The following is a 7,497-nucleotide window of genomic DNA, read 5'->3' as shown; positions in this document are numbered from 1 at the left end:
AAGAAACAGCGATGTTAAGGGAAAGATACCTGAAAAGGTGGTGTAATTGAGGTGGTGTATTGTAAATGTGTAGCATTAGGCCTAATGCTGCTGTAATTGCCCACTGGCCCCTGGTTTTTGCTTATCACGCACAGGTATGTTAGCGTTAGGTCCCGTGCCATTTGAGAAACCTTGTCGTTGGCGTGCGGGCTCTGGTGTGTCCTTCATATAAGGATACACTGGTGAATGTCTCAATTTTAACAACAGTGTTGAGGGATTAGCCAATGTCATTGTATACATCTACCACAGTAGTGCACCTAAATTTCTGTATTGTATTATTCTAATTGTTACACATCCACACCGTTTATCTGGTGTAGGATTCCATTGTGGCACTTGTAGTCCACTGCAGGCATCCTCCATTGTATGCATTTTTATGGTGGGGATCGCCCCTAGCAACAGACTACAAGGGCAGGATCTGCTCCCCCAGTATAAATGCACAACTGCATTTGGGGTTGAGCACCTCCAGCCATTTGAGACCACGTTTCTTGTTGTTGTTCATAGAAGTCTATGCAGAGAAATGGACCGATCTCTCGGCCAGCCGGGAGCGGAGCACAATGCTGCCCACTTCCTCAGCTAATAACTCACGATCGCAGCGGGTCTCAGGAGTGAGACCTGGCACGATCAACAACTATTGACATGCCTGGTCAACATGTCAAAAGTTGATTTAAATAACAGTAATACTTAAGCAAATCATCTATAAAAAATATAATGTGGAATCAAAGGGGGGGAGGGGGGAGCTCTTAAATTTTATTGTCACAATTTGTTCAACACTGAATGTCTACTAGGGAAAAATATGGTCTAAACAGATACATTTTAGGCAAATGTGAAGTGATAAAATACATATTTATGAGCTGTAAAGGGGAAAGTAGTTTAGAAACATTACAGAAAATAGTTCAGTAAAATGTAGTGACCTAATTGTCTAATCTTCTAAAATATGGTATAAATTGAGAAACAATTGTCTTATAGTCCTGAATTGCAAAACCAGCCGGGGGCATAACCAGAAACTCTCGGGCTCCAATCCAAAATCTGTAACATCTACCATGTGCAATTTATAATATTGGTGTCTTCTAATTTTGGGGGTCCCCTCAGACACCAGTGTAACTGTTACCCTTGCACACTCTATAGCTATGCACCTGCAGATGCCTATGGTACTGTACTTGCAGGTGCATTATGTCATATATTCTTGTTTCTTGTGAATTAATACAGAATTGCTTTTTTTTTTATTGTCAAAAATGTGCTCTGTATGCCTTCTGACAGTCTTGCCAATGCATCAGCTGGTCACGATGGCATTATAATGTGTGTGCCATACTTCCTATGATGCAGAAGAACAGGAAAAACTGTGGTGGCGCTCCCAAGGAAGTCACCCGAAGTCGTGGGTATAGGGTATAAAGTAAATAATTTATTTTTTACAGCATAAAGAAATCAAAGAAAATAAAAAAAACTTAATGCAAGACGCGTTTCGGGAGTCACAGCTCCCTTTCTCAATTGCAGGTGGTGGCTGTATACAGATTCAATACATTGGACTTATAGCCTGGGGATAAATGCAGGTGCTCGGCAATCCAGCAATCCAATTTGAACTTGAAATTTATTCACCCATCTAAATGGATGGCTGAATAAATTGCACGTTCCTATTGGATTGCTGGAGTGTTCTTTGCCCTTTTTGGACATTACACACACACACACACACAATCTTTGCATATGCAAGTATATCACAGACTGAAGACTTTTTGTTCCATTTAACAGAATTTTTTTTGTAAAATTGGGTATTCATACAGTCATTCATGGTTGAGTGTAATAGTCATATGGTTTCTACAGTTGCCCCCCCACCCATCTAGACTACAAGATGACTATTGTTAAAAATCCCAATGACTAATGACAGCTTCTGTTTTTTTCAATGTTTTCAATATTTAATTAGAAGAATGACTAACACAGGTTTTAGAATTCAGTCTTTACAGGTCATAATCCAGGATTAAGATTGCTATTGTCTACATCCAATAAATTAAGATATTTGTTAAATGAGGGGCTGTACGGCAGACCCCAGCCCTAAATACTTATACAGAAAATCCATTGCAATTTACTAGAATGTTTGTCCTGCCTAATGCCCCAGATGGTGACTTACGACTTTCACCATTATAGAAGTACAATAAATACTTCTACCAAGTTTATATACATTTATCAGTACATTGTATTCTGTCATTTAGAGATGTAATCTAACGTATGCTTTATTACATTCTTGCAGTCTAAATCATTTGGCTCTATAAATAACAATTGGCTGGAAGGACAGAAGATAAAAGTAGATTCTCAAGATGAAGCCTTACTCTGCATCGCTTTGGAAGCCCTTTGCATATCATATCACTAAGTTCAATTTCATCTTCGGGCTGTGAAGCTCTGTATTGTATTGTATTTTTCTCCTCGACATAGGCTGTGATAGGCTGTAGATGAGATGTGCTTTAGATACTTTTATAGTGTGTAATTTAATTTCTGATAGAAAGACAGAACATGTGACGATATTGCTGAGAGAATCAGTGATGCCTAACTTCTCATTTTATAATTTTATAGAAGGTCTACCTGTTACCATATAGACACACATTACATACATCATAAACCACATTTTTACACTTCTTTTTTTCCCTTTCATATTATAAATGCTACAGTTCACTATATTCTAACAAACATTATATTATATTTTTATTTGTTATATTTTAATTATATTTATTATTATTATTATTATTATTATTACTAATATTATTTGTTATTTAATTTTTTTTTTTTTTACAAACTTTCTAAAATATCCAGGGCAAATCTGGCACGTTACATGCAAGTTGTAATAATTCTGTTGTCAGCCATTAGCTCATACCTCTGAGGAAGCTCTAAGGAGTGAAACCTGTCAGGGAAGCTAGTTGTATTGGTGTTCTAAATTTACATATTGCCAGAATTTGCTGGTGAACATCACATGCCAGCTTCTGTTCTTCTATCACTCGATGTAGCACCAAAGTTGATATAGGTGTTTTTTATTTTTTTATTTCAATGCATATATTTTTGTATGCATTACTTTTAGGTAAGCGTATTAAAAGTTATGTTTTAGTTTTATGTTCGCAGGCAGGGTTTCTTATGATGGGGATATTGGTGGTAATTTATTATTACTGTCCTAGATATTAACAGATTAAACCCCTTTCCGCCCCAGAACGTATGCATACATCCCAGCCGCTGACAAATTTGTGCAATTAGAATACGTCCTAGCGATCTTCTACACAGTGTGATGCACTGCAAGAGATTTGCAAGAGATCAGCGGCAGGACCTAGCTTTCAATCACAGCCGGAGTCCTGCCGCAGCTTCTGAGAACAGGATCGCACCAGTCTCGGCAGCATTAAACCCATATATGCCGTATTCAGTACTGATCATGGCATCTATGGGATTGACAGGGCTCCCCCTGTTCCCCAACCGCAATCCTGTGATACGATTGCGGCGTCACGTTGGTTGCCAGCTGTTGGCCTCCTGTCTGCCTAGTATGGCAGCCTGTGAGGCCCAGCCATAGGCTGAAAGGCACAGGCTGAATGTCACACAATTTTTCGCAATATTTTGGAGTTTTTCGCAAAAAAATGGTGCCGATATCAACAAAGATTTACCACTAATATAAAGTACAAGATAGGGGATACGTTTTTTAAAACGCAGTGAGTCCAACCACTGGGATCCCCCCGCAATCTCCTGTATGGAGCTCCGGCTCTCCCTAGGAGCTGCCACCACGCCCCCTCCATATATCTTTATTGGAGAGGTGAAGATAGCAGAACGGCTCTCCCATAGAGATATATGGAGGGGCGAGGTGGCCCCCGCTTTGTACAGGGGTTGTACAGGGGTACGAGATTGCAGGGGGTCCCATGGTCCACCCACAATTTAAAACTTATCCCCTATCCTGCTGATAGGGGATACATTTTTTGGCATAGGACTTCTTCTTTAAGGTGTATGGGCACTTTAACACAAGCACAATGCCACAGCAAATAAAGTACCTATAGCTTTGTAATTTAGAGGCCCAGAACCTCTGTCTACCACCAGAAGTGTAGGGAAAGGGGTTCAAGAGACATTTAGGACCCATTCATACTACATACTTTCTGAGCAGAATTCTGATGCAGCAGTCTCCTATTTATTGGGATTCTGTTGCAGCATTTACACTACGGAATTCCTACAGACAGACATTCCATTGCAGAAATTCTGGATCCCAGACTCAATGGAAAGAGTGAAGATGTTAATTTTTTTGGTGGAATCAACTTTAAAATGCATTGCCGTCTATGGAGACAGCACATTTCCGAGTAGTTCTAGTTGATTCAGTTGGAGCTCTCTACAGATGGAATCTGTGTGAATAGGCCCTTATACCTCTTATTAAAGAAAAATTTCATCACATAGGTTATCAGATTTCTTTCTTTATTTATCCTCAATAATACAATGTACTCAGTAAGTAAACATATATGCTATGTAAGAACTGCATGACTAGGAGAACTAGAAGAGAACATTCGACACCTTCAAATGAAATCATATAAACTGTTGTCTGGTGGATGCGCTTTATCTTCATCCCGATTCAAGTGGAATCATTTCTCACTGTGACATCCGGGAGCCAGTGACAGACCACTCACCAAATCAACAGCTTGGACATATGTTAGAGCTTGAGGCACCTGCACAGTCACTAACAGAATGTTTTTGGAGCTTGCTGTGGCGCCAGATGCCTCCACTGTAAGAATCGCTTCTGTTCTTAATTTGCATGTAGGTCTGTAATTGCTATGAAGGAAACATTGTCTGATGTAGCTGTCAGCCTCCGAAGTCTCATCAGTTCAATCTCCACTTAAAGCTACACGTCATTTGTTTCAGTCCGAAGAGGATGTTGCCAGGATAAAATACCATTAATGGTTGGCTTTTAAATATATGGAAATATGCAAAGCAGCTCATTACACCACCTTATTCAGGTAGTGTTCCCTGGTATCAGCTTAGCCAGATCACCCTGCTCTGTACTGACGAGTGGCCAAAACCACAAAACAGCTGTCTGCAGATGGGTAGAAACTTTCGCTTCTCGGCCTTTTGGCTAAGATCAAATGTAGTATCTGTTCTTATCAGTTTTCATGCCGGTGGCAAACTACGCCGGTATGGGGCTGGGTGCTGCATGGAGGGTGCAGGTGTACCAGGGCTTTCCGGGGCTGGTTCTGAGGAATCAGCTCGACGGCTGCCCCGATGTGACCTGTTCCCTCCGGGTCTCGCCATGAGGCTGAGAGGGTCTAGAGCTGAGGTACTTTTGTACCTCGGGAGTGGTGACCCCGAGGTGCCGAAACTCACTGGCTCACTGAGTTGAAGCACGGGCACCATAATCTCTTCATCTTGTGGCACTCACCTCTTGATTCCCGGCCTTCTGGCTAGGATCACAGAAATTTTTATAGATCCGGACGGATGTCCGGGCAGTATATCTGCACACATTCACTGATTTATTTCTTTTTGTCTCACTGTGTCACTTTTTGTGTGTTGTGTGTCCACAGGATTTGTCAGGATGCGGTAGCCCTTCTGGGTGTCCCTCCTGGCGGTCTAGGGGAGGTGTGTGTGGCCATTAGGTTCTGCACTTTCCTGCAAACACCCCGGGTACTCCTGCTTTGGCAGGGTACCTACCGTTATCGGCTCTGCGGGCAGATGCCTTGGCTAACACCAAGGGGGATGCCGGGAGCATTTGTGGTCCCCTAGTAGCTTCAGCGAAAAGGAACCTCGCAGGTACCTTTTGGTCCCGAGGCGAAGGGTAAGGTTTGTTGGGGGGCCTCTCTCCTATCGGAGAAGGGCTTGCGATAGACCGCATCCTTTGGGCATGTTTTTTTTTTTAGTGTAACACTCTTGCACTTTGGGTGATTCGAGAGCACGTTCCTCGCAATAAAAAAAATATAAAAAACCACGAGACAGCTGTCTGCAGATGGGTAGAAACTTTCCTTTTGGGAAGTAGTCTGGCTTGGTATAAATCCCGATTAGCTTTTCATATTCCTTAACAGGAGCTAAGCTGATACCAGGGAACACTACCTGAATAAGGTGGTGTAATGAGCTGCTTTGCATATTCCCCTACCCAGAATGCCCGCAGAGTGCAAAATGGCCTTATGAAGCTCCGTCATACCAGAAGTGGTAATCTCTCCCTGAGATAAATACTCATCATATATATATACACATATATATATATATATATATATATATATATATATATATATATAGTAAAAACAAAAGGAAAAATAGCCAGCACAACAACCTAATACACAGGTGCCCGCTGCTGTGGCAAATACAAAATGTACAAACAAGAAAGTTGCAACAGCACTCTAGGTCAAAAAATGGAGGCTCTCAGCGCACTTTTTGATCAAAATGTGTCCCCCCATCCACCATGCGGAGGTGGCCTGGGTGGGGGGACACATTTTGATCAAAAAGTGCGCTGAGAGCCTCCATTTTTTGACCTAGAGTGCTGTTGCAACTTTCTTGTTTGTACATTTTGTATTTGCCACAGCAGCGGCCACCTGTGTATTAGGTTGTTGTGCTGGCTATTTTTCCTTTTGTTTTTACTTTGTAAATTGGGGGGTGTGGCACCCTCTTTAGCCGTGCACCCCACCCCTCTAAGACTGGAGGTGGTTTAGTCAATGGCTGATCCAACATGTCACACAGTCAGAGGCTATATGCACAGCAGAGGTGAGTTATCATGTTAGGGTCCCATCCGATATGAGGCCACCTCCGCGTGGTGGATGGGGGGACACATTTTGATCAAAAAGTGCGCTGAGAGCCTCCATTTTTTGACCTAGAGTGCTGTTGCAACTTTCTTGTTTATATATATATATATATATATATATATATATATATATATATATTCTATTTGTAAAGAATTTTGGAGGGCAGTGCCCTTTTTTGTTTGTATATTCTGACCTGGGTATGGGAGTGTTAATTGTGCGGTGTCAGCGGCCGGAGTGCTAAGTGAAGTCAAGAGCTAGTGTACGTATGTGTTACGCCGAGCGCTCCGGGTCCCCGCTCCTCCCCGGAGCGCTCGCTTCACTCTCCCCGCGGCAGCGCTCCGGTCACGTCCTCTGACCCGGGGCGCTGCGATTCCGCTGCCAGCCGGGATGCGATTCGCGATGCGGGTAGCGCCCGCTCGCGATGCGCACCCCGGCTCCCCTACCTGACTCGCTCTCCGTCTGTTCTGTCCCGGCGCGCGCGGCCCCGCTCCCTAGGGCGCGCGCGCGCCGGGTCTCTGCGATTTAAAGGGCCACTGCGCCGCTGATTGGCGCAGTGGTTCCAATTAGTGTGTTCACCTGTGCACTTCCCTATATCACCTCACTTCCCCTGCACTCCCTTGCCGGATCTTGTTGCCTTAGTGCCAGTGAAAGCGTTCCTTGTGTGTTCCTTGCCTGTGTTTCCAGACCTTCTGCCGTTGCCCCTGACTACGATCCTTGCTGCCTGCCCCGACCTTCT

General features: G+C 43.2%; 1 pseudogene; it reads left to right on the top strand.

The window, feature by feature from the left end:
* Positions 1 to 5,087: 5,087 nt before the first annotated feature.
* On the top strand, positions 5,088 to 5,265 carry LOC130290083 (U2 spliceosomal RNA; annotated as a pseudogene).
* The last annotated feature ends 2,232 nt before the right edge of the window (positions 5,266 to 7,497 follow it).

Source organism: Hyla sarda, chromosome 8 (assembly GCF_029499605.1).
Source record: "Hyla sarda isolate aHylSar1 chromosome 8, aHylSar1.hap1, whole genome shotgun sequence".
Taxonomy (NCBI): Eukaryota; Metazoa; Chordata; class Amphibia; order Anura; family Hylidae; genus Hyla; species Hyla sarda.
Note: the sequence above shows the minus strand (reverse complement) of the source record. Positions and strands in the feature narration are given on the sequence as shown.